Source organism: Ochlerotatus camptorhynchus, unplaced genomic scaffold (genome assembly GCF_037179485.1).
Source record: "Ochlerotatus camptorhynchus isolate MF236.1 unplaced genomic scaffold, CSIRO-AGI_Acam_v1.1 ptg000211l, whole genome shotgun sequence".
NCBI classification, from domain to species: domain Eukaryota; kingdom Metazoa; phylum Arthropoda; class Insecta; order Diptera; family Culicidae; genus Ochlerotatus; species Ochlerotatus camptorhynchus.
The window spans coordinates 1,543,638-1,570,122 of NW_027040701.1; the positions used below are offsets into that span (position 1 = coordinate 1,543,638).

Genomic DNA, 26,485 nt, shown 5'->3' on the forward strand with positions numbered 1-26,485 from the left:
GTCAATATATCACTTGATGTGATGTGGTCGAATTTTTCTAAATTCATCATCACCACCAAAATCAACATCGGCTATGAACACCCCTATAGAGCAGCTTTCAGCATAAATTCACGGTCCTCCACTAGACCGCTACAACTACATAAGCGGGAGAAGGGTGTCAATTGGGGTAGAACGGATCACACGTTCTCGTCTAGCACTCCCTTTGTCCAACAAGTACACACGTTAGAATATACTCTCCGGTTCTCGTCGTTTGGTGAGAGTTGGTTGTAAGAGGAGCTATAGCTTGACACTGCATGTAGTAGTACCACAGACAAACGGACATGGAATATTTATCACTGAAAAACACCGTCACTAAAACAATATCGCCATCTGTTGAGTGCACTACCAACATATGGCGCTAGTGTTTAAACGTCAAACACTAAGCCATTAGACTATGAGTGCCACAATGCCACCAACCAAGACAACTTTAAATTCGACAGTGAGCATGCATAAGGGCCGAACTGCGATGATCGATTCTCTTCACCGATTTTTCTTTAAATTGCAACAGCTAAGGGAAGCAATTTTCTGAAATTTGTTCAATACAGTGCTGTAACAGGTTGTATTGGTTATCAAAGAAAAAAACGCACCGAGAAATGTTAATCCAAGTGAGTAATTAACAAAAGAGAAAATCGACGAAGAGAATCGATCATCGAAGTTAAGCCCTTATGCATGCTCACTGTCGAATTGACCGTTAATTTCTTATTTAATGAAACGTATGCAAGATTTACGTCTGTTTGTCTGTGGTAGTAGGTCGAGTCGTAGAATAAAATGATAACCCACTATGTAATAATGAACACTTGGGTTCTCTCTCAATCATGGCTCATGGGCTTGTAAGTCTCGGGAAGACCGCCAGCAGCGGACAAACGGATGACTGATGTTGAATGTATGTAGAACTGGAAAAAGGTAAACAAGATTCAAGTCTATTTAGTGTTCCGTGGGAGCACAGTTTCGTCTTGAACGTTGAAGCAGAACGTTGATAAAGAGTTTCGATTTCTTTTCCTCTCTATCGAGTGCGGGCGCGTAATCTTCTTATACTGGCTACTCTGCCTGGTGCTGCTGAACCAGGAAGACAAAAAGGAATACCTATAAAAAGACTAGGAACTCATTAATCGGTGTGATCTGCATTCTGGATTCGTTGCAAGTCTCGGGACTTCATTGCAGACTCACTCATATAGTAAGTACCAACTTATCTATACCAGCAAAAGCATTGAACTTGGATGGACAACAGCAACCAGTTTTTGCAAAAGGGAGTAAAGACCTTCGAACAAAGCGGCACGGAGGCACTGCATCTCCAGAGAGATGACGATCGGTCGGTTAATAGGGGGCGTTTTGCATGAGTGTTAATAGCATCTTGCGTTTTAAAGACGCATACAAAAACTGTTTGCCATTTTACGTGCGCACTAGATTTGAAGTGAGTCGTAAACAATTCTGACTACGGCTAATCTGCAAAGGCAACGTTATTTGTGGCCTCGAACAAATATGTGGGCCGGGGTTGAACTGATAAGCCAACGCCATTACCGACAGTGTGTGGTGGACGATTTGTTTTGAACAGTTAGAGAGCATGATACATATATCAACATTACTGACTGGTCGTACGTAAGCGACGTTTGGTGTTTGGTTCGATTGATTAGTAGCTTCATATCTGTGCATTTGACCTTATGAAAAGTGTGTCGAGATTGATTAACGTTTGGATAATGATAAGACACAGACACAGACACAGACAGACACAGACACAGACAAACAGACATAACTATTAGGAGAAAATTCTTCAAAAAATATCGTCAAGCGTATTTTGCATGCGCACTAGCACCATCTATCATCCACACTCCCAAGCATTGATGTGCAACTAGAGCATCCCTCGTTCATGCCATTTTTTCACCAGTTGCAACGCGTCAGATGTGTTCAATAAAAACAAAACAGATGGAAGTCAGTGATGTCGGTTCTACTAAATTTTCCGTAGGTCTATAGGATTGATGAATCTACGCGAAACTGCACCAGTGCATGCGACACCTATGTTTGAAATCCAAAACCACAAAAGTGATGATGTACTAAAAAATGTTCCATACGATTTGACAGGTAGCAAAACGTCATTTTCATTTTCTAATCAATTCCATCTGCTGGTCGACCGTAACGTAGATTCGTCAATTGATTAAATTCTGCAGAAATACGCATCTACTTGCATCGCTCATCATCTTTTTGCATGAAATCTTCAGAATCTTCATCAATCTTCTTTCTATCTGCTCAGCGTGCGCGCAGCTAGCCACAGCAAAACACAATCTTTTTTGCATCGTAGATAGAGTCGTTCCCCTCGGTTTAGTGAGCTTTTTCTTTTGTTGGAAACAAGTTTTTAAACGAGGTAATGCATCACTAATTAGTGCCATTTCTACCACTGCTCATCACTTTAATGTGTGTACAGCAAAAACATATAATATGTATCAATCAATGAAATTGATGGTGAAGTATTGAACATCAATAACTGGTAAAAGGTGGTAAAAGTTGATAGAATATTACAGTCAGCAACATGATTTGTTCTCGAATTCTGTGTTAATTGTACAGCGTAATATAAGGAACGGAATGACTAATGTGCAGCACTTTCGATGTAATATTCAACAACTTTTTTTTCTGTATTCGTCAGATGTGGTATGTGTCTCCAGTGGGATGCCTTGACCACTTATCATTTTCAAGAGCTGACATCTACTACCTAGATGTGAAAAATAACTGGCATAACTGGCAATTTTGTGGCTTGCTCAATGCACCATGACAAATGCAAGCACATTCTCAACTAAAGCATTATTTGCGATGAATGTGATTGTGAGTGTTATGTCTGTTTGTCTGTGACTTAATCGTTCACAACAAGTATTAACTTTCAGTTTAAATTACAATTTGATACAAAACATTTCAGTTAGGGAACATTCATTAATTACTTATTTTAACTCTACACACTTGGAATATTTCTCAGATTTCGGTGAAATTTTACCGAAATTTCAACAACTGAACAATAGACAAACAGACATACTTGTATGTTTTTCATTGAGCACGTATTTAACGGTCAATTTAAATTGTTTTTAGTTGGTAGTACTGCCGCCTGTGGCGCGCACAGTCAATTCCCTTGCGTTTGACGATTACACACTTCCGCCATCTTCTGAGCGTACTGCCCATGACAGTGTGCGCAACAGATGGCAGTAGTGTTTTAGTGACGATGTTTTACAGTGAAAATAATTCTGTAAGTTTTCACAGATATACTGTGTTAAAAAACAAATAAATTTACCGAACGATACGGTATTTTTTCACAATAATTCTGTAAGCTAAGAAGTTATTCTTAATTTTTTTTATTCTAATGATATAAATACTCAAAATGAAAATATTCTGACTTGTGTCCAAAAGTAAGATGCGTACCGTAAACCCACGCTTACTTCCGGAACGCAGTCTTAGCATTTAGACAAATAATACCTTTTCTTCTATAAAGCCATGCGTGTAGAAGTTAACGATTTACATAGTTGGAGATGCTAAATAAATAAAATTGACCTTTGCTCGCTTTCTACTCTCTATATACAATTTTCACACTGCCGTTCTCTAACGGAACTATCAACCCTATACATTCATCTGCTCATCTATCGTATAAAATTACCGCTTTAAGTCTTATATATGTCGTTAAGCATCTCTTAAAATATAAATAAACCACTACGTTGTGGAATTTCGACGTGGTCAGAAGAGTTTTTATTTTATTTTATAGATATAAACAACTCCAAGATACCAAGTCTCCAGTTTGTCCTGGCGCAATCTACGTGGATGAGTTTTGAACTAGCTGTTCATGTTAATAGATAGTCCTTATTACAATGAGAAACTTTGCCAAAGACACCAAGTAATGGAAATGCTTCGTTTCGGAGTTATTAATTTTATCCCGCTAGATTGAATTCCTGGTCTTTGGTTACATTAAAATATTTAGTTTATTGAACGGAATTGAAACTCGTAGAACGAATTTAGAATCAATAAGCAGTATTAGATTTTAAACAATATCTCAACAATTTGTGACTCTTTATCAAATCCAACGGTAGGTATGGAAAGGTGAATAAATTAAGAAGTCATTTTCGATAGAAATATTCCATTTTTTGTTTAAACTCGTTTGGAAAAGAGAGGTAAAGTGCGGGTTGTGCTTAGTAGGATGGAAATTAGATCAAAAACCTTACGTAGGAGAAATAAATGGAAATGTGATTTTCTCCTTAGGAAATAAATATAAGGACGTCATACAAAAATGTATGGGAAATTGGTCACTTTCGAAACATTATTTAGCATTTCAACAATTATTGGGGCACCAAAATAATCAAATAGTTCTAATAATCATTAAACTTCATTTCTGAAAAGTTATAAGCAGATCCAATCGCTAGAAGTTCTCAAAAATCACAAAAATCATTGGATGATCAACGATGTGTATCCATATATAACGGATTTAAAAGGAAATAAATCAACACACTCAAAGTTCTTCATAACATAAACATAATACGCTAATCGGGTTCTATAACATTCCCCAGAAAACCATTCCCCAGGATGCACCATTCTCCAGAAAAACATTCCCCAGAATGTACCATTCCCCAGAAAAGATTATGAAATGAGTAATTTTCACTTTTCTTTTTTTTTTACTATTGATAATACACTATGTTTACTTTTATGGAGCTATGTATTTATCAATTCCAAACAATTTTTTTGCTCTTTATAAAATGACAACCTTCAAGTTTTCGAGCATTTCGTTCATCATTTAATAAGTCAAAGGGTCTATTATGCAATCCAATTCAACCAGTCGGAAACTGTTAAACCTTATCGAAGGATTGTTCGACCTGAGTTGAAGAATTTCTCGTTATGGATTAAAAAATCGGTGCATGGAACGTTGAACTACCGATTACATTCAAAGTGTTTTTATGTTACTTCATACGCGAAGTTAACGATTTTCAGAGTTGGTTGGAAATGCTAACATGAACCTTTAGTGTGATGATTTATTAGCTAGAGAATGATTTTTAGAAGAGGGTAGGTGGATAGTTCCGTTAGAGTACGGCAGTATGAAAATTGAATAGAAGTTGAAAATGAGCGAAGGGCCATTAATGCGACAGTTTTAAGATCGACGCACATTTTTGCCTAACCCGTACGATGTACGCGGGGACTTGAAGTATGTCTTATTAGTATGTCCGATTACAAATTTATACCATTATTCCACTCGTTATTATCCCAAATGGTCATTACCCCGAATCCCTTGCGAAAAGCTATTGATTATATATTTTCCTTATAAATAAAAGAAGATTTATCATACATCCAATGAATTAATTATTTTCTCTCTTATATATTCAAAGAAGGGAATATTCCCTTCCTTATCATTTATCTAAAGAATTAATTATTTCCTTTTCTTATATTTTTGAAGAATGGAATATTCCCTTCTTTATCATATAGTTAAAGAATTAATGATGTTCTCTTCTATATATTCAAAGAAGGGAATATTCCCTTCTCTATCGTATATAAAAATAATTATTTTTTTCTTTTTGTTATATTTTCAAAGAAGGGAACATTCCCTTCTTTTTCGTATTTTTTACATATTTAAAGTAGGGAATATTCCATTCTTCACCGTATATCCAAAGAATTAATGATTTCCTTTTCTTAAATTTTCAAAGAACAGAATATTCCCTTCTGTATCATATATTTAACGAATTAATTATGTTCTCTTTCATATATAAAAAGAAGGGAATATTCCCTTCTTTATCGTATATCCAAAGAATTAATTATTTCCTTTTCTTATATTTTCAAAGAAAGGAAAACACCTTGATCCATTAAGAAGTTTTTTTTCTATTCTTGCTATATACGCGAAAGAAGATTCCAGGAGTGACTATAATAAACAAAAATAGTCAATCTAATACATGGCATACTTTTCTGAGGAATGGTACATTCTGGGGAATGGTACATTCTGGGGAATGGTTTTCTGGGGAATGGTTCATTCTGGGGAATGCTTTTCTGGGGAATGGTTCATTCTGGGGAATGGTTTTCTGGGGAATGTTATAGAGCCCGCTAAACGTACATGGATGTAGGTACAGATTAAGATGTTACAAGGCCGTTACAATCCGGTGACATCAGACAAATCTCTTAAACTGCCCTACGTCAAACCATGATCGAAACCGCTTTGTGCAGACCTTTCCATTTTCTATAGGATGGGAATCTTTGCCTATATTTTAATATAACAAGGGAGGCAAATATGAAAAAATTTCCATACAAAAAAGTGCGCAATATCTTTCGCGTTTGGTTCATTAATTTTAATATGACATAAATTATAACTGGAGCACGGCATTAGATAATCACCGTACTGAAAAACAATTAATACTATTAACCGTGAAGTGAATCGAAAACCTGTTTGGAAAATTAAATTCTCTCCATATCTGTTCGGAACTTCGTATTCTACTGACGTAATTTATCGTAAATTAATATTGAGATGCAAGCAACCTGCAAACGTTCGGTGTTTCCCACGTAAAGCCAGAGCTGGGACACCTTGTCTATGATTAATACCCTACAAATGGCCTGACGTGTCACATCACTCAGTAAAGAGAAGCGTGGAACGACTGAAAGGTTGACCCATATGTGGAATAGGCTACCATGCAGTGAGCGGAACGTGGAAGGAGGATACTGTATTACTGTAATTGGCGTCATTTATTAAGTTCAGTGCTTCTTGGGGACAATTACAAGCTGAATCTACTGTGCTACTACGTCACTAAGGGCGATTAAAATGTGACGTTCGAATTTTTTAACCCATTATTTATCATCATTGGATGGCCCCCTACAACTTTTCGAATGACAATTATCATCTTCGTCTTTATATCAGATAGAATCAATCAGTTGACCCTAGCTTGGGAAAAATGGGTTCAATGCACCAATGATGCTTATGTGATCCGATCACGCACTGCGATCAAATTATGAATCGATTAGACCAAGTGAGGTCAATGCAAGTTAATGCAATTGTTCCTCAGTAACTCAGTAATTATTATCAGTGTACACCGTGTGCTGCGTACAGGTACAGCGTCTGATACGGATGATAGAGAATCTTTATTAAGCATCGCTACATGCAGTATCATTTTCTGAAATGCTAATTAGCACCAGAATGCCATGTTTGAGGTTCGTTTGAAACAGGTTTTGCCGGCTAGTACCCACATAAAATAAAAATAAGATTCTGGACGCTGTTGTTGAACATATATAAATCATTGTGCTGTTAAGATGAAGATATCATCATATCACATATAAATATGAATTTCATAATCACTGGCCACACTATCACGAAACATGCAATAAGTACGTGAATGCTTTGAATTACTCCTTGAAGAGGTAATTTCGATCTGGGATTAATTGCTTTGTTTGTTAGCTAGTAAAAGCATTCAGCTGTTCAACTAGTAATCAGTTTATCAGTCATGAAATTTATGAAACGAGTGTTCTAAAGTTAATTTCAATTTTGAAGCTATTAGGCCGCTGCCATGCTGAGAGCGAAGAGGTGCGCTTAGTGTTCTATACAAAATTGATACTATTTGATAATATTATTGATATTATTCCTTACATTCAATTTCGGCCTATAGCAGTGGCCTTAGTCATGAACTCCATATTTCTTAGTTCTTAATAAATTTTATTTTATACAAGACACACCGGGGAAAATATAAAACATTACTTTGAATATTTAAAAAGCAAAATAATCCTTCGTTATTTTAACATATAGGGGGAGGAGGGGCATAGTGAGCATCCCGCAGTTTGGCTCTGGATCTCCAGCTACATGAAACAAATCAACTGGTAGTAGGTTCAATATCATTATGATATTGATCCTACCACCAACCAATTTGTTCCGAACGGCCGGAAGTCCAAGCTGGTGCACGGGATGCTCACTATGCCCCACCTACTCACTATGCCCCTCTTACCCCTACATGTCATGTAATTGGTTTCGTGGGTGATTAACCAAAACATTTAATACGGCTATTAACGTTAACGAATGAATATGATTAGACCAACTGGGCGATTAGGGCGAAATTTAGTCATTCACATTTAGACAAATGACATCAAAAAGATTAAATAGAAAATATGTTAAAGTCTGGTTCACTTGGTTCACTTTTTTCTAAATTCAAACCTTTTAAAAAATTTATAATTTTGGATTTTGTTTCTCCTAATTCAAGTTTTGTAGAGTACAAACCCCGGATAGTGCTGCGATATTGCTCATGAAATTGAAACTTCCTGTTTGCTGTACAATTCAAGTTTCATTGTTATATGTTTTGTGAGTGCTTATATTTGTGCTCTTGAAATTTCGAGGTGATAATGAGATTATTCAGAAATAACGTTTCCACAACGATTCCCGTTAATTGTGATACAGTTAAGTTTCTCTAACTCGGAAGCATCAAGTTAGAGAGGATGTCATGCAATGGAGATAATATTGGACATTTGTATGCGACATATGGTCAAAGTAGTCTGACTGTATATGTTTATTAAATATTTGACAGGTATGTTGGTGCCGTTGGTGATGGCATCATTCTATTTGAATAGCTTCATGTTTGCTTTATGCAATATCTTCGAGTTTGATTTTGTTTATTGTGATTTAAGGGGCTCGGTTACCTATTGGCGACCGGTTTTGTTTCATGAGCAAGCTAAGCTAAGCTAAGCTTTTAATTTGACAGGTATTTGAGAATTTCTATTTGATTATTTCTAAATTCAATTTTTCAATAATGAAACCGTTGGTAATGCACGATTCAGAAACCAATAGTTAATGATTATAATCGCCTATAAATATATAAGGGTAGATAACGGTCTCCCTTAGCTTAGTCGGTAAAGGCGCAGCTACTAAGCAAGACCATGCTGGAGGTGGCTGGGTTCAATTCCCGGTCCGGTCTAGGAATTTTTCGGGTTGGAAAATTTCTCGACTTCCCTGGGCATAGAAGTATGATTGGACTTGCCACAAAATTATAACAATGCAAAAATGGTACAGGCATCGAAAGCTCTCAATTAATAACTGTGGAAGTGCATCTAGAACACTAAGTTGAGAGCTCGAAATAAGCTAATATGCGATATGCAATAAGCTTGAAAGGCGAAGAAGAAGAAGAAGAAGAAGAAGAAGAAGAAGAAGAAGAAGAAGATAATGAGTTTCTTAGGAAGCGAATCGTTTCCAAAACTCGAGTTGCTGAGAAATACTGCGAACCCAACTAGATTGAATCGATAATCGATAAGGTATAATATTTAAATATTGATGTAGATTGAAAGTTGATTTAGATAAGCAATAATTTATGAGAATTAAAATGAATGTCGAGTTTGAATAAATATAAATCTAAAATAGGCTTGTTGATTACTTTCGGTAGACCATTTGGAATGAAATCTATATCTGTGAAAATTCGAAAGCTGGCTCTAACTTCGCTTGCTTTTACAATGTTTCACTAGGATGGGTTAGCTTTACAACACCCGCCACCCCTCTGTTATTTCAATTTGTATTGAGGCTCTCAACAACAGTGTCTAATAACTGAGTTTATTTAAAGTTCTCCAACAAATCCAAATCGCAGTTAAATTCGTTCAAATTTGGTGCAGTTCTTGAAGATTTCAATACAGTTCTAAATAGCAGTGGTGAGCAGAAGATTGTGATGCACCATTCAAAGTTGGCCCACCCTAATGTACACCTTCGAGTCCACCTACCGCTGCAAATCCCTTGCCATATCATAAGTTAGTGTGGTAATTAATCAGCGAAAATGAACATATACCTGCCGGGGACGTCTCCTCGTGTACGTCTTTCTCACAATAGGTATCAACATTTTGTCTCTTGATTTATTTAAATTGGGTAGTTGTAGCAGCGAAATTGTTAATACCCGTTTTGAGTGTATCCTTTTGACAGCTTATCACTGAAGATGAAAAATTGGTTTACATTTCTATACTGAGCTGGAAAAAGGGCCTATTTGCTTTGATCGATTCTCTCAATCGACTTTCTCTTTTGATAACCACGGCTATGCAAACAGTTTTCGTGCTTATTTTGCCACATATATTGATAAAGGAGGTTTTTATCTATCTTCCGTATCGTCAAATACAACAGGGAATGTTGTTGCAGCTGAGTTATTAACAAAAGAGAAAGTCGACGAATAAGAGAATCGATCAAAGCAGATAGGCCCTTTTTCCAGCTCTGTATAGATTTATCAGCCACCATGGATGCCATGCGGGAGCAAGTTTTAAAATTACATTTTCAAAAGCTTAGACCATGTCAGATATTCAATAGCCTTAAACAGTTCGGAGAGAGTAGCCCACTTGACTATTTTGTTTGGGGTTATATACTTCAACATATAGTAAGCCCCTTCACTTTAGACCGGTTCAAGAAACATTTCGTTGATATTCGGGACTAAATTCCTCAGGAAATCGTGTGTGCCAGCTGCGAAAGATTAACAAAGCGTTTGCGCAAAGTTACCAATGAAAATGGCGAGAGATTTGAATTGAATTAATATGGCTTGTTTCTATAACATGTATCTTTCAAACAAAAAATAAATTACATGATTTGGTTGATTTGGTTTGCTGTAATCCCATTTTGTTTTAGTGACACCTTTTGTGAGACACCCTGTAGATCTTTTACGGTAGATTTGGTCAATTAAAAAAAAATGCGATGCTTAGAGCGCACCACGTCGGATTTTTGTCAGAGTAATAGATTTTATATTTTTACATATCTCGTTAAAACGATTGCTATCTGTTAAATTTCTCAATATTCGGAATTTAAATCCAAAATGTCAAGCATTTTTTTTTATTTAAAGTTTTTGGATGATTGTCAGGTATTTTAAAATCTTTTCTAAGCATTTGAAGCACCATGCTTGACTGAATTCCCTTGATATCTGTTCATAGGGTTTCTTTGGAATCTCATTAAGCTGCTTAAAAGCATCTCAGAATATTGTCAAGGTTTATCTTTGAACCTTATTTGGAATTTATTTGAAATTTTCTCCACAAAATTCTTCTTCAGCAAACTCTTGAAATGTACTCTGCAATTCTTTTCGAATTTGTTGTAATTCCCGCTAAATTATCATAGAATTTTTCTAAAATTCAGTTGGAATTCTTCGCAGCATTCTCTAAGTATGCTTTAAAAATTCCAATCTGTGTTTTAAAGGATGTTCATCTTCATTCCAAATAACGATAAAAATCCAATTTCAGACTAAATATGTAGACTCACTCATATTTCCATGGAACTTTGCATAGTAAATGACCTTTCCAGAAAAAAATGAACATCACTTATGTACTAGTGGAAATTAATATAAGAAAACTTTAAAAATCATGGATCCTCCCAATTTTGAGAATCAGAGGAATCCTCAATCCTGTGCGTATGGGAACCGTATTATCATGCTACAATATGAGCCTTAGAAGAAACATTTGCATCATGTACGTAGGAGAAATAAATGGAAATGTGATTTTCTCCTTCGTTAATAGCGATAAGGTCGTGATTAAAAAATGTATGGGAAATTATTCATTTTCGAAGCCATTGAACTTGATTTTTGCAAAATTTAAAGAAGTTCTCAAAGTATACGAGGATCATTGATTGATCACCGAGGAGACACATACATTTAGGTGTTTTCCGAGCTAGTTTCTATGTATCCATGTTCAAATAATCTAAGGACTTGATTTACACTAATTTATTTGGAGATCTAACCTACAGAACTAATAGAATTTTCGAATTTAATCGACATAGATACACAGGTGATCGTCGATGAAAAACTAATGATTTTTGAGTATTTTGAGATCTTCTCGGTTGGATCTGCTTAAAACTTTGCAAAATACCAGTTTAATGATTATTTGAACTAATTTTTTTGTTATCTAAATTGATTGATGAACTAATTTTTGATTATTTTGGTGCTACAATAATGTTTGACATGCTTTGGAAATGACCAAGTCCCATACATTTTTGTATGGCGTCCTTATTCGAAGGAGAAAATCACATTTTCATTTATTCACGTACATAATGCAATTGGTTCTTTCTTAGGCTCATATTATAGGATGATATAATGTGGCTTCGATACACACAGGATTAAGAATTCCTATGATTCTTAAAATTGGGATGAGCCATCCTTTTTAGAGTTTCCTTATATTAATTTCCACTAGTGTATTGGTAAAAAATAAAATAAACTGCCAATAAGTTCTATAGCAAAAAAAGAACTTGTTCATTTTTTTTTATTATTTTCTGATAAATTTATTAGTTATGGTAACTTTTCAGAAATTTTCGAAATAACACTCACTTTAAAATTGAACAAAAAATCGTAAATTGTACGATATTTTTGTAAAATTTTGCACTTGTTTTTTGCAGAACACGTTTGTAATTAACGTACAGAAAACGATGATCGCGCACGGGCGGGATCCCTACGTTGTGTTGATTGTATAATTACGAAGACGGATAAACGGCGCCGGTGGTGTAGTGGTAAGCGTGATTACCTCTCACCCCAGCAGGCCTGGGTTCAATCCCAGTCGGCGCCGCCGGGATGTTCTGAGGCATAACATCTCTGATCACGCCTTTCTTCGGATGGGAAGTAAAGCCGTTGGTCCCCGGTTCATGGGTTGATGGGTCGATAGGTAGGGTCCAGGTGTGGGAGCTGCCTTCCTGGCACGTCGGTAGCATTGGTGCTCAGCATGGAAAACAAGATCGACGGAAAAAACAAACCAAAGGAAAAAAAAATACGAAGACGGATAGAATTAAAACGCACCGTTTGCTTCGCCGTCCTGCCATGACGGAGGCTGTATGACACTGTTTTATTGTATTGTATATTGTTTTCTAGAATCGTACAGTGGATAGGGTAGTGGCACAAATAATCTACGATGCACAAACAAACGATTCCTATGGTATGAACGCTCTTATTTAGATCTTGCATACGCTTTCAAAACTTCGAACATTAATTTGGTTGTTGAATTAGGTACTACTTGCCTCCTTCTGGCTATACCCATGATCATCCTCAAACAGGTGCTTCATCTCTTCTGCAGAAAGTTAATCAATGCTGTTTTGGTTCTTGGATTAGATGGCATTGTTCAATTTGGATCGTATTGTGCACTATACATTACTGATATAATAAATTAAATATGATCGGTCTTATCTCGACGTCGTCAGATTGTTGATTTCCTTACTTCGTCTTACGGGCTTGACAATTACAATTCGTGCGCCATATCCAGTTACCTACCAGTAACATTTTTACTGCTTCTACTGTACATTAACGGTGAATGTACTCTCTGCATCGTCCGGTCGAGCCTACAAAGAGAATATAAACGTCTCGAACCAGATATGCTTATATGCTTCTGCCCGTGTCTACAAGGCTACAAGTCAACCTGTTAATACCGTATGGCATCAAGGCAGCACAGAGTGACACCCAAGAGGAAAAGAAGAACTCCATAGAGTAGAGATATGCCGTTGCACTTGAAGGTGCGTTTCCGCGACTCACCCTCAGCACCTTTGCAATTTGTTTTGTATACATTCTTGTTATCGTAAACCGAGCTCATATAAGAATAATTCTTGGATAGCGTCTTCCATTACCTTCGTATCCGCATTACAACTTGCAGAACTGGTTGCTTCCAGGAAGCGGAGTCTTTGTCTGACAACTTTCAGTTTATTTTTAAGATTCTAGATCCACTAGACAAAGTGGACAAACTTTTATTGAATTACAAAAATCAACAACCGCTACTGGGCCGGTACGGGTAGTTCTGCTCACCCAGAGCGCTTTAACCTCGATTATTCGGATGATAATTGCCCAGCGTGGGAGCTCATTGTTTCTGCCTCGCGCGGCATCGGGTAAAAGTCCCCATAGGTCACACGCCGCACGAAGATCTACTGAACTAACAATGATGAAGGGGAGGACAACTTTCCGGATCTCATTGTACGCTTCACAGTGTAATACTTTGAGTCATTGAGCTATGGGAGTTAATCACTGAGTTCTATCTAGAATTTGGGGGATGGGTAAATCGTTCTCACGTGAGTGAGTCAATGGCACCTTTTCCATGCACAGCTTAACCGCGGGAGTGTGCCGGTATTGTGTTCTAAGCATGCAAAGCGCTACATCGTATCGCAACGCGATTATATCGTATAATGATTTGGTTGCTTCATAATTTGCTACCGAAGGAGATTTCTACCCTGGTACTTGAACCTGTGGTCAACCGCTAATGGCGAAGCCCCCCTGATTGACTGATTGGCTGATCCGATCGGTTGTACTGCAGTGTGACTGACAGTAGCTTTCTAATAGGACCTTGATTGTTCATCGATCGTAATCGATTGTTGGGAATTCTATGTTGATTATGTTCTTTGTGATGGTCAGGCCGGTTAAAACAGTGGCCAACAACCACGCAATCCAATTGTGGCAAAAAATATGCTTATTTCAAGCAAAAAAAAAAAAAATCGAATGAAAAGCTGTTCGCATTCCTCCGAGATCATCATGACTAATTGAAACTCCATTTCACGCGAATAATAAGCAATCATGAGAAGCATACAAGACTTAGTGTACGTGGATAATTGCGCCCTGAAATACCACAAAGTAGCTGAGCCAGAAAAGTGAGCGATCCCGTTGGTACAGGAACAAAGAACGTTTGACAGGCGCCCTTTGTCGTGAATCGTGAGCCGGCTGCGATCAACTTACCAAGCAGCAAAGTATTTATGATAATTTTTCAAGACGTAATAATAACTATTTATCATCTACTGGACCTGAATCTGTCGGTAAAGTCACCCCATATCCATTACAGCAGTCACTTAAAATCGTCTGCTGCTATGATAAATAGAAAAGGCACCCGTTAAAAAAGGTCAATCTACACCACCTGAATGTGACCAGCCCCTCTAACTAAAGTCAGGCCCCAGCCAGCAGCCTGGAGGTTAATGGTGGTGTTAACCCTTCTGCTCGTCACAACTGGAGAAGCGCGGTAAGATCGGGAATGAATTGTGTAATTAATTTACAGCCGCAGTCGTCGTCGTCGTCGTCGTCGTTTTTCTGAGATTTATTAAGTTCTAATGATCCTATCGCATCCTAGCTTTATGGCTGAGCAATATACTTGACTCATTGACGAGCTTGTTTTTTCTAATTGTTATGGTTCGTGTCCCGTAATGCGATGATTTGTTGCTAATAGCAACAATTAAAGGGTCTCGTTCAACTTTTTGATCTTGTAGGTTGGCATTTTAAAGGATTATTTTGCGGTATACTTTTACCGTTTTCTGCTGAAAATGAGAACTGATTTCTGAGTTCATTGATATGTTTGTTACTCTTCATTTTAATCCAAAAATTCCCAATGTCTAAGGTACACCGGTGTATATTGAAACAGTTTTTTCAAAGTTGAACTTTGTCATTGTTGTGATAAAATTAACCTTTTTGATTTTTTTTTCATTTTTATCTTGCTTGAATTGCTACTAAATCGACCGTAACAATAATAGTACAACCGTAACAGCTTTACAACCCCCTGTTCCCCACTGCTCTTTCAATGTGTATTGGCAAATCAAAGTTGGCTCCCATGGAGAATAGATGAACTATGAAAGTGATGATGGTTTCAATTTTTTTGCATGTGGAGGTATACGAGTGCAATCTTAAAGTGCTTTTATTTTGCAAATGGAGCATTTTATTTAAATGTGGTTGCTGCTACATTGGTAGAAAAGCTGAAATCTATACATACAACAAAAATCTGAAAAGATTTTTTTTTCTAAATTGTATCTCCAGATTTTATTTAAATAATTGGTACGCAAAGCAAATACATTTTAAGATTGTACTCGTATACTTCACCGTGTAAAATTTTGAAACTATCATCACTTTCATAGTTCTTCTATTCTCCACGAGTGCCAACTTTGATTTGCCAATTAAAGTTTCCAAAAACCGTGAAATTTTTTAAATTTTGTGTGGGAAAATGTATGGGAAACGGAACTACCCTATTCATTTGCTTACCAAAAATCCCAATATTGCTAAAACTTCACTAAATCTCTAAATAATAATATCTTTTGACGTAGGACTACGTCTTTCATTTCTATACTGGGGGTACACTTTGTGAAAACCAAAAATGGAACATGAAGCAAAATTATGGAAGATTTTGAAAATTAATAACTCAGCTGCTCCTGGACCAATTTCAATAATGTTATTACCAATCGATCAGAAATATTTCTACACATCTATAACTAAATCTGACTGATGATTTTTAAGCGAGTGGATATGTCAAGCATTGTCCAATGTACAAATAAAAAGTGATAATTTTATTACTGTTAAACGTTCTTCCAAAACCCAGTCCTCATAATCAAGTACCACTTGGTTGCACATCATTCTGCTTTAACTTGAAAAGATATAAAGCAGCGCTGCTGTATGGCAACAGCTCATTTTCGCTTCGGACGGCGTGGTGGTCAGCAATAGCAGCAGTAGGAAGGTGTCAAACGTGGTGGTGTCCAACGTATCTCCGGTCTGATCTACGAGAAAACACAAGGTGTGCTGAAGGTGTTCCTGGAAAATGTGATCCGTGATACTATTACCTACTCTGAACACGCCAAGCGTAAGCGGTCATGGATGTCGTATATAATAAAACGGCCAACAAGCTTATAACAGTAAAGAGTTAGAATAGAATTTATCTGTGCCTGTTTGTCTATATTCAGAACCACAGGCCCCCAATGACCACACAAAATGCTCTGCAGAGTTGTAATCATGTAATCAAACTTGGAAGCAGGGGTGCAAGTGATTTTGATTGATTTTCTCGAGGGGCGATTAACTTCATTAATCAGCTGAGTTGTAAATACACGCTTCGGAAGATAAACAAAAATTCAAATGTGTACATGTTGAAACTTAAATACCATAATAAAAATACTTAAACATACATCAGAAATACTTTATACAAGAAAAATATATTTCATAATTAATTGAATACACTTTAATTTCAAAATGCACAAAACTTAAAAATTCATAAATAACAAAAAAAATCAAAATACACCTTTTCAAGTCGGGTAGATGAATCGAAAATACTCAAGTTGACAGCCCTTTGGATTCTCTTCATCAACTTTCTCTTTGAAATAAATACTACAAATTTGATACGCTTACAGATAAAAAACGGAAAGAGTTAAGATAATTGATGATTGATCAATTAAAAGAACTAAGTGTTCACATTTGTTCCGTCCACTAGTGGTCCTACATCAAGCTTCCGTTCGTGCCCCTAGGCACAGACCCTTCTACTTTTTTCGTCGATTTTCAGCCTTCAACAAAGTTGTTCTGCATAAATTTTGTGAAACTTGAGCAACATTTGAATTTTTTGCAAGCAAAAGAACAGAATCGTTTCTTTTCCCATACATTTTATAATAGAACATTTGAAATTCAGAATTATAACCAAATTTTATCAAATTTGGTACCGTTGTTGGGGAATTTGGTACACATCGGAAGAGCAGTGGGGAACATCTACCGTACAAACTTGACCCACCCTAAGCAACGTATTAAAAAATATCAGCGTTTGGACAACTAGAACCAAAGTTGTAGCGATGTTTGAGAAATTTAAAGTTCTTCCATAGTAATGACCATACAAACTTCAAAATCATTTACACGACCTCTAACTCTTAATACATACTAACCATTTTTGCACAGACTCATATTTTAAGGTTATGAATCAAACTAGAGGGTGGCCTATAAGATAATTTTTGCTAACGTGAAGCACCCTAGTGTACACACTTGATCCCTTGTTTTAATTTTAGATATATTTCAGCAGATAACTCAAAACGTGACGTGGTTTAGGTTTATTGGCAGGCTCACAGGGAAATATCTTATGCAACTTAATAAATAATCAAGAGCCTTTAAAGTGATATACACATTCTCAAAAGTACGTTTTTTTCTTCTGAAACATGACCAAAAATGCATTTTGTAAGGGCGAGTGGACTCAGGGACCTCCGTATGATTTTTTTAATTCTCTTGAGCCATGATATTTGATATTTTCCAGTGAACGCAGTTTTAAAAATTTAAGGAGACTTGATCCTTTTTTATGACACTAATATCTAAGGATTAAGTGTGTGTGAATTTAGTTCAACGGGTTTCCGAAATTATGATTCTCCGGCACAATTGTTTGAAATTACTCAACAGTTCTACAATTTGAAACTGTCAAAAACAAAACTGCAACATGATCAACGCAACGCACAGTTTTAAAAGGTGTTTGGTATTCATCCTTACATATGTATGCGTGTTTTGTTTGCTTCGATGAACGGATAAAATGATTTTAATTCAAGAACATATTTTCTGGAACAAGATGAATGCAACAACGTAATCCAGAGTCAGGTAACGAGTTCTAACCACGAGAAGAGAATCCGGGCGATTCTGCTGTCCAAACATGCAGGGTGCCCACTGAACCGGGAAGTCTTGGAAAGCAAATATCCAGAAACGTGTTTGAAGACCTATGAGAACCTTTGTCTTCGGAATAATTCCTGAGTCACGTGGTATCATAAGAGAATATCTGAGAGATGCAATTTGAATTGTTGGATACCTTCAGAATTGTACCTATTTAACCTGAAGGGTTCATCCTCAGGATTTAATGAAGATCTCTGTTCACCTAATGGCCTTTGGAATAAATTCTGAGCAACCTGGGATCATAACAGAATATTTGAGAGACGTGGTTTCAATTATTGGACAGTAGAAGATCTTCAGAATAATTGATCAACCAGAAGTAATGAAAAAAATATCCAGAGAACTTTTTGGAGATCTCTGATCATCTGAAGATCTTTGGAAAAAATAGGAGTCATTTAGTTTCCTGAAACATCTCTCAGGAAACTAAATTACTTCTTTAGGATGTGAAGCAAATGTTTTTGCACCTCGTTTTCCTCATGCCATCTGCCATCTGTCAGATTAGAGCTTTACAAATACAAAATAGGGGAAATGGCTCTAATGTTGGCCTATGGATCTAAGATTGGGCCCATCGCTAAAAATCTGCTATTCATCAATTTTATCTAGATGAACGCGTCATTGGGACGGCACTAAGGGATATTTTTGGTCGCTATTGAATATTTAGTCGATTGCCGATGCCGATTGCGGCATTTAGGCCGACATTACATCCATTTTTCCTACAAAGAAATTTAAAACAGAGTTCCATTCGTGTTTCAAACCGGCTCAGAAATAAAACAGAATAGTCGAGCAGTTGCAAATATGGTGAAAACTAGCGCTCGAATGATTAAACTGCAACTGTGAGGGGAGCGTTTCTGCTCTAGTTTCAAAATGAAATAGTCCATATAAAATACAACAGCATTGCGAACGGTCTTATGTATAGTTCCAGGGTAGTTTTAGCACCGACAAACCGACATGAATGACCATAGCAAAAACAATAAAATTTCTAACCAAAGCACACTAATGACATCTGGCTCCGTGTTCGCCGGAAATATTTAGCTAAGCCATGAGCCCGCATGCAAAAGTTATGAATTGGTTCAAAAACTCCTATGGTTTTGACAGTTCGGGTCACTGCACATTTAAATCGGCCGTTTAAGATTTTCGGGCATAAGTAAGAACTAAGTGTCATGTCGGTTTGTCGGTGGTTTTTGGTTCACTTTGGTCGTTCAGTTGCAAGTCTTAAATAGGCAGTCTAACCACCGACAAACCGACATGAATGATCATACAAATTACAAAGAAATTTCTGATCAAAACACAAAACAGACATCTGCCGCCGTGTTCGCGGAAAATATTTATCCTAGCCAGAAACACCCGTACAAAATTTATGAGTTGGTTCGTGTCTAATCTATTTCGCACAAATTATTTTTATCTAGATAAAACATTTCTATTGTTTTGGGCTGGCAAATGTCATTTTCAATGAAAGATCTCACGCGATATTTACAGAGATACTTCTGCCACTATCATTGGATGAGAAAACGATGATAGAGATTTTCTTCAAAATCTCATCGACAGAACGTGACAGTATTGTATTCATCGTAATTACAAGGTCATTTAATGCTGTTTAAGTTACTTGTACCGAGTAAATCCTAATAATACATTCACTCTACCGATTACATACGGTTGTTTGCTTAAATTCATCTAAATCAGTTAGAAATGTTGATGTCAAAACCGCATAAGAATAATTCTCATAAGTGCTTGATCATTGAAGAATGACAAGAAAGCTTATGATAGGTAGTTTCGTCTCGTGATAGTGAGAGCAGTGCTGAGATTTGTCATTGTCATTGACAGACTTTTGCGCGATATTGACAAAATTGTTTTTCACATAGTCAATGATAGACTTGATCCTCAAAAAAATCTTTGTCAAAATCTCATTCATTTTTTCGTCAATGATAAAGATTCACCTGGTAACAGAAAGGGTAATTTCTTGCATTCTGAGTCACATTATTGTTATCCAAGCTGTTTAGGACGTAGATGCTTTTTCACTTTAATGGCTCCATGTAATTGTTTTCCTCAAGCCATTTAATTTCATTTTAAATTTAGCTAATAAACAAATCAGCACATGTTCGTCACTGACAAAAATGCCACTGACAATTGACATGGTTTGCCTTGACGATGATTGTTAGCTCAAACGAGTGACCAAAGCAGAATTTTGAGTATCACCGTGTATTGTCGAAATTGTGCAGCACTGAGTGAGAGGACCTGTTTTCTCATCGTCACATGACGGCCGTGATATTTACCAGCTCTGGTTTTGACAGATGGGATCGCTGCACATTTGAATCGGTCGTTATGGATTCTCCATCAAGAGCTAAGTTTAAGTTTCATGTCGGTTTGTCGGTGGTGTAACTCGTACTATAGTTCACATTCCTCTGGTAATAGAATTTACAATTTCATATTTCTTACCGGTAGCTTCTGCACTGGTGGTGCTTCTGGTGAATAGCAGTGGACACAAAATATATGGGTGGTCCACTTCATGAGGGAAACGTTAGCTCCATTTAGTCTATTCGAAAGCAACAATGCTTTCCAGAATTTAGTTTTAGTTCACTACAGTTCACTCTAGTTTAGTAGACAGTCTGTAGTTGAGTTTACTAAGGTATGTAGCCGCATTAATCCGGACACCTTCAAATCACTGTAACTTTTGAAATATTGCACGCAAGAGTGAAAAATTTCGTTGAGGTATAGCTGGGAGTCATTGATGAAAAATACTATGATTGGTGTTTAAATTCCATGTTTAGTGTTCAAGATGGCGACGAATAAAAAACACGTGTGCGAGCGGATTTTGTAGGGACGTAATACAAATTCTGACTTCTCAATACGGGAACTTGAAAAAAAAAAAAAAAATAGGATTTGCCTTAATCAACGGTGTCCTCAAATCATTTTTGGGACGTTTGACGGTCGAGAGGAAACCGAGAAGTGATAAAAACATTGGACGTGCTGATCCTGTCATGGAGCGAAAAGTGAAGAGGATATTGAAGGAATCCCGAATTTCTCTGTTCGAACGGTGGCTCGTAAAATAGGAATGTAACCTGGTTTTGTCCAAAAATCAAAACAGCGTTTGGGGCTGAAGTCGTATAAAGTAAAAACAGTTCCAAATCGCAACGACAAACAGAATTTGACAGCAAAATAACGGGCTCGACGTTTGTACTGCGAATATTTGACGAAGTTTTCATGTGTTGTTATAGACGATGAAACTTGTCCTGGAGGTTTTCAAGCAGCTTCCAGGGCTGGATTTCTATTCTGCTATGGTCAAAAATGCTACAGCTGAGTATTTCAAAGAAGGCATCGAAATTTCCAAAAAAATACCTTATTTGGCAAGCAATTTGCACGTGTGGCCGAAAGAGTAAATCTTTCGTCACTACATGCACAATCAACAAGGAGATTTACCAGAAAGAGTGCCTGCATAAGCGATTGTTACCCTTCATCAAAAGCCACGAAGAAAACCTTTTTTTCTGGCCCGATTTGGCATCATGCCATTATGCTAAAACTGTGATGGAGTGGTACAAAGCAATCAAGTGAATATTGTACAAAAAACCGCAAATCCGTCAAATTGTCCAGAGTTATGTCCAACCGAGATATATTGGGCTCTGATGAAGCGGAAGATTTCTAGAAAGAAACAAGGAATCAAAGATATCAAAATCTTTCAACAAATTTGGACAAAGACGGCCACCACGGTATCTGAGGAGTCTGCACAACAATTGGGTTCTTTAAGGGTATTGAGGTAAATACATATTCGTAATCTGCATTAAAAATGGAACCCAAACCCAAAATTTCATCAATTTTGGTACACTGGAACTATTTTAAATAAGTTACATTTGCAAAACTCACCTTATTAGCGCCCCTCGGTGTCACTTTGTATGGGACCGAGCTGTCAGTTGGTTAGTTTAGTGTCAAACAGTGAAGTTATTATTTTGCTTTAAATCTTGATTTAAAAATCGAGATGAAAGTGTGCGGGTTCGAAAAAAATATCGCTGTGCTCCGAAAACGAAGCTCTTTCAGATGATGTATAAAAAACGATACATTTTTTCAAAATTAAAGAACCCAATTGAAATATAATGCGAAATTTGTGTTTTACTTGTGTTTTGATATGCCCGAATTATTGTGGATAACGACCTTAATTAAAACTAAAATATTCACGGCGAATGAAAATGACTCAAATTTGAGTTTAGTTCACTCATAATCGCCAAAAGTGCAGGAACTCAGCAATGAGTAAATTTGCCTCATGTTTTCCCAGGGGTTTTCAGGATTTTCCAGGGAAAAAATCCCGAATTTGAGAAAAGTAAAGATTGGATTCACTCAGTCTATTGGTACTACTCCGAGACTGAATAAAATTTTCGTCACTTTCCTCAATTTCCGGCAGATTTTTCAGGTTTTCCACAGGAAACCATGAGACAAATTTTACTCATCGCTGAGTTCCTGCACTTTTGGCGATTATGAGTGAACTAAACTCAAATTTTAGTCGTTCTCATTCGCCGTGTTATAAATAGACGACTGCACCGATGGATTTGAGTTCATGCACTGATAGAAAGGAGAGCGGAGCAATGTTCATTAATAATGAACATCTAGTGTTCATTTTTAGTAAACATTGCCCCGCTCTTTTGTTAAATTTTCGTTAGTGGCATGAACTCAAATTCATCGGTGCCCTCGTGCACGATATATGTAGTGCAATGACGAATTCACTTTTACACTTGCGCGAAGCAAGTCTTTTGTTTACTCAGTTTGTTCTTGTTCTTCTACTCACCGGACCGTGACAATTTAGGGGAAACGCTCCTATAGTTGCGGTACGTTAGAAGCGTTAGGTTCCTATAGTTGTGTATGGAGTCTCCATACACAACTATAGGAACCTAACGCTTCTAACGTACCGCAACTATAGGAGCGTTTACCCTACCTGACATTCATTGTCACTCTTTCGTTATCGGACCCGCCGTGCAGAGCACTGCGTGCGATGCTGTCAGTGCCAAGGTGTGTTATTAAAGCTGAGCGCGCTGGCCTAATGGGTTAGGCAAACAGTTTCTAATTCTAGGGGGATTAAATCTCCCCTAACTGTGCTTTAAACTTCAAATCAAACTGAACTAACAATCGAAAGAAACAGAACCAATTCAATGACTACAGGGTGATTCAGAATAACTGTCACCGATTTCACAAATATGCAATTCTCAATGGGTATAATGGGTGTATGTTCAAGTATTTTTGATTTAAAGTGTGTACAAATATCAGCTTGCGTTGATAGTATGATTTGAAGTTTCATTCGTTTGCATTTTAAGCAGCCATGGACGTTAAAAGGGAGCAGGTGTAATTTTTTAGAAACTGAAATGTCTTCGAAAGAATTAAACATTTATTTTTCGCATCATTATAGCGGTATAAATGAAACATGCATTTGTAGCCCATTTGAGTACAGCTTAATGTAAAGCTTTTTTTCTCAAATGGGCGCATAAACCTTCTCATCTCTCCCATCAACAGAATAATTCAATCAAAATGAAATTATCTTAAAACCAAACAAAAATTCTTCTGAATATATTTTAGCAACTATCTATGTTGTTACACTATCGGTGCAATTCGTGAAACTGAACATCAGAAAAAGGTGAAAATAATAAAATAGGTGAAGAAAATGTTTTAAGAACTAAGACTTTGCAAACATTCGAGAGATCTCGCAATGGGATGATTTTCAGATGAAAAATTTTAGCCCTGGATTTCTCATTGCAGATTCAATTTTTTCATTTGATTACATTTCTAGCTAAAGATTAGTCATAGCAGATTTTTTCCTTCTATGAAACATTAGCGGTTCTTTTGAGGCAAATTGTAGTAATGGTAGCATCTTGGATGATCAATGCATCATCATAATTTATTTTTCTTTATTTTCTGCTGATTATTGTTGAAGGTAGTCTGTTAAGACCTTATTACTGATGAATGTCTTCTTCACTTAAAAATAAGAGCTCAAATATCAGATCCAACATAAACATAAATGCATAAAGTAGCATTTGGAAAGCGTGAATCTAACGTACTTTCCGAGATTTGTACTTTTAAAATTTGAAGTGAACTTGCAAGTCCGTCATCATGTCGGCCATATTTGAGCTCCATCAAGTATGTCCTCGAATTGGGACAACGCAGATGTCGTATGACGAAAAGTGAACAACTTGTAAGTTAGCTTTCAACTATCCTCCGGCGATGGTCATTGACTTTTCTGTTCGTAACCTTAGCGCGTTCTACTCTGGTAGATGGATCTTTGAACACAGATTGTTTAGTTGCTTACCAGATAATCAGGAAGTGATCTAGTTTATACCAACGACATTTCGGTGCAAACTAAAAATATTTAATGCACACCGGAGGCAGCGACTATTCCACAATATTACTTTATCGTTTGACGACAGAACTGTTGATTTACTGTGGAGAATTACACAACTTGTAAGACCTCACAGTGGTCACGAGCAGGATAAAAATAGTGAATGACTTAATAAAACTTCAATCCTATGCCTATCTAATAGATTGTATTGCATATCTGGTAGATTAATGTGAGTGAGGCTAGTTTTCACTATTCTCCGATGAAGCATGTTGGGACGGTTTGAACAGAGCCGTTTAGCTTAACCTATTCATGACGGGAAACAACATCTGAATGAGTGCTAAAAATCAAAATCCTACGTCATCAACGGTCATGAATGGGTTAAACGACGTTGTTAGGCGCATTAACGATGTTCTAGGTGCTGCCAGGGTTAAAATAATATGAGCTGATACGTATAGCTACGCTACTCGTTTGCCCAAGTATGTAGCAAAGTAGAATGCTTCACCTCCAGCAATGCGCGGCGTGCCACTGCTGCCGGTTTGCACCGTTTTGAAGTTCAACGTCACGGTGAGCGTGTACCTACCTAGGGGGAGACAACTGGGGTATAGATTTGAATCCAGTTATTGATCCAGTCGTTATTTGGTTGATTTTCAAGTTTATGATTCGTTTTTTGTTTGTTTTAAATGTGAAGAAGAAGAATAATGTTCAACAGGGACTGCACGAGCGAATAAAGAACATACGAATAAGAAAAAAAATGAGACAGATGTCTTGCTTTGTCTTAGGTACCTTAGCTTTTTTTCCCGGAATTTTTGATTTTTTTACCGGTTGTGCGGTTAAATTAAACATGAAACCAAATGTGATTGAGCCAAAGAGATCACTGCTAAGACAGTATAATTTTTCCTGGATCTTGAGTTTGGTTCTGCGTTCGAAGTCTTCAAAATGGTCTGTGAAAATTCGCTCAAAATTTAACAGGATTTGATTGCTCTCAAGCAGTGTTGGAAAAGTTCGCGATATTTCACGAAGTTCACCACGGGAAAAGTTCGCGAGTCATAGTGAGTTTTCGCGAACTTTTCCATCACTGCTCTCAAGCATTTCTTTTAAAATCATTTACCTTCATAGAGTTCTCTTCAGAATTCTTCTAAAATAAATTTGAGATTATCTCTGGGAGTACCATGAACATTTCTTTATAGCAGTACAGAAATTCTCTGCAGAACAAAATTTATATAATTCGACCTTCCATAAGATTCTCTTCTAATTTTAAACTTTTTCTACGATTTCATTGAAGCTTTCTCCCAAATTTTTATTTTGAATTCACCTCAGAATTGTATAAAAATTGAGCTTAGAGTTATCTTGGAGATGAGACTCATATTTTTTTCTGAAAATTCACATGGGTGGCCAGCAAACCGGGAAAACCGGGAAATAACCGGGAATTCGAAAAGTAACTGGGAAACCCGGGAATTCAATGGGTAATCCTGGAAAAATCTATAAACCTTAGCATCACTTAAATTATAGGTTGAATTTTTTGTGTAAGGATGTACAAGTCTTTATTATTAAGAACTTTAATGCTACTCAAACTTATTTAAAAGTTTACGAAATTAAACTAAAGATTTTGTTATCCTTTGGTTACTTTTTCAATTAGTTGAAAATTGAAAATAACCAATTTCAAATCTAAAACTGATAATTGTTTTAGATTATTTAGAATAATTTTCGGTGACTCCAATGTCATTTTCAAACTAAGAGTTGTAACGTATTATAAGCTGTTTATAAGATACCAGAACATTTGTGATACATTATTGTTGTATTACGAAAACCGAACTTATAAGACTTTACAGCTCTC

At 36.7% G+C, this 26,485-nt stretch overlaps 1 protein-coding gene across 1 annotated transcript in view; it reads left to right on the forward strand.

The window, feature by feature from the left end:
• The first annotated feature begins 1,117 nt into the window (after positions 1–1,117).
• The window catches only part of LOC135703304 (clavesin-1), a 49,405-nt gene continuing 24,037 nt past the window's right edge, over positions 1,118–26,485 (forward strand). The window contains exon 1 of the mRNA XM_065224487.1: positions 1,118–1,213. The gene's annotated coding sequence lies outside the window, so the exon portion shown is untranslated. The remainder of the gene's footprint in view (positions 1,214–26,485) is intronic.